Source organism: Bidens hawaiensis, unplaced genomic scaffold (assembly GCF_021521415.1).
Source record: "Bidens hawaiensis isolate Kalapana, Puna unplaced genomic scaffold, B.hawaiensis_p1.1 tig00003752_1, whole genome shotgun sequence".
Classification (NCBI taxonomy): Eukaryota; Viridiplantae; Streptophyta; class Magnoliopsida; order Asterales; family Asteraceae; genus Bidens; species Bidens hawaiensis.
The window spans coordinates 1,342,223-1,344,400 of NW_027491215.1; the positions used below are offsets into that span (position 1 = coordinate 1,342,223).

The window sequence follows — 2,178 nt, forward strand, 5'->3', positions numbered from 1 at the left end:
AATAATTGCATGGTTTTAACGCCAATGTAATGCTAAACACTAACAATATTAAAACGACATCATACACTCCAATCTAGAAAATTATTTCTGTTTATGTTTCACGACTCTTCTTTGCTACCTTCAACAATCTTAGGCATGGTTTTCCCTTTTATTGAATTCCTTCCCGTTTCTACGTAACTAGTTTTTCTGACAATTTGTACTGAATTAATCATTATCATTTTTCTCTTATCTTTTGACCCACCTTGATTGTGGCCAAAAGTCAACAAGTATTTGATAGAACAAAACGTTGCACGAATTGGAATTTTAACCCAAAAGCATACATGCCGGTCTGCCACTATACCGCTTTGGCGAACAAACATAAGACCAATTTGTGGAAGGGGTAAAAGAGAGAATCCACTCTTACATTGACTTTTTCCATTATATACTATAATTTTACCCGTGCGCGTTGCCATGGAAGGACGGTTTGATTGCCATTCGGAAGTTTGTTAAGTTTCCACGGGCCGACGCCATGTGGAAAACATATATTAAAAGAAGTTCACATAAGTTTGATTACACGTCGAATGCAATTCAAAATATGAATTAAGTCAGATACTTGAATTATGCCATTCTCTGATCTTTTGAGAGACTTCAACGAGTGGCTTTAACCTGGCTTCTTCAATTTCTGCACAAATCAAACACCCATGATCCGTAATTGTTTCAGACCCAATACTGCGAAAACGCTAAAATACCATTCGGTAAAATCAGACCCACCCGCTATCAAATTCGTAGCAGACCCATTTTAAAACTACCTCGTTGATTAGTAATCTCAAAACCAATAAACCGGTTTTGTTTTTGTTGACCTAGCAATCGGCAGATGCCAAATTGATATTATTAACGACCTATTAGCAATGAAAGTTAAACTGAGATATGCATTACGTATGCATTTTCTATGTAACAAAGTCTCGTTAAAAAAGATGACAATGTGTTACTATTTATAGATGTGTTACTATATATAGCCAGCTGCACATTTATAAAAGATATGCCAATAAGCAAGTTTTTATTTGGTTTATTAGGTAGATGATTTTCTTTTATGAATTGATTCATCGGATGTTTAGCTTAATAAATAATTACCCAAAATGAAATTAGAAACTTACCTGACTTAAAATAGTGGAACCCAACTTTTATTTTGGCCCGTTAATGCAAACGTCCAAGATATCAAACCTTCAAGCAAACATAACCTTACGTTAATTTATTTATTCCCTAATATTTCCCTAATTAAGAGTAATCTAAACTCTAAACATCTATAACATTATGAATAAAGAAACTATTGAGGCTCACCCTAATATCTCATTAGCCTTATTATACAACTCTGTAGAAGCTGGTACTTGAGAGCCTCCTGCCCCATTCCAACAACTTGTAGTTCTTAAGTAGGAAAAAATAATGAAATCAATTAATAATAAATTCTTGTGATCAATGTTGTTTGTTCTTTAAAAAGGTCAGTGGAAGTTTCTCTAGAGTTATAATTATTTCATTCCCCTACATAAGAAATGCGTAACAGTAATGCTAGTAACCACTCTCGTTTCTTTAGGATTTCCTGCAGCTATGTTTGTAAGACACCAAGTTGCTTTAAGTAACCGCATTATGGTCCCAAAAATAAATATTACATCTTGAAGATCATATAAACATACAACATTTTGATGTATGTTTGGTGTTAAAAAGATCATGTTTAGCTGCTCATCTTAAGAGTCAAATGAAGGACATTATGCAAGTAAAGGTATTTCTCCACTTGTGATGTCGATTTCAATAGGATACTCATATCTAGATAATCCATGCCTTAGATCACAAAGAGCATTCACCTACTTTTAAACTGCTCATTTTTTGCCACTAAAGATAATTAAATAAAACGAAAAAAAATGCTGTAAAACAGACCTTAACCGTAAAAAAATGCACCATGGTAAGAAAGCTACTTATAACAGACAGCGAACACCTTGCAAGCTGCATGAATAATTAGTAAGTATAACATCATCTTTCTAAACAACTTAAAATTTGAAATAAACAACTTAACTAACTTCTCCGAGAAGCGTAAAAAAAACCATCTAAGTTAATAGTCTAAACAAAACGCATCCATTATCTGAAAAGAGAAAACAAAAAACTTGTTGTTTGGAATGTAACCAATCAATGATGGGTTTTTATCTGGGC

At 33.3% G+C, this 2,178-nt stretch overlaps 1 long non-coding RNA gene across 1 annotated transcript; it reads right to left on the minus strand.

The window, feature by feature from the left end:
* Window positions 1–507: 507 nt before the first annotated feature.
* Window positions 508–1,339, minus strand: LOC143624275 (uncharacterized). Its single transcript, XR_013152077.1, has 3 exons — window positions 1,318–1,339; window positions 1,134–1,200; window positions 508–661 (listed from the first exon to the last, which is right to left on the minus strand). It is a non-coding gene; the product is annotated as an uncharacterized LOC143624275 (long non-coding RNA).
* Between the last annotated feature and the right edge of the window lie 839 nt (window positions 1,340–2,178).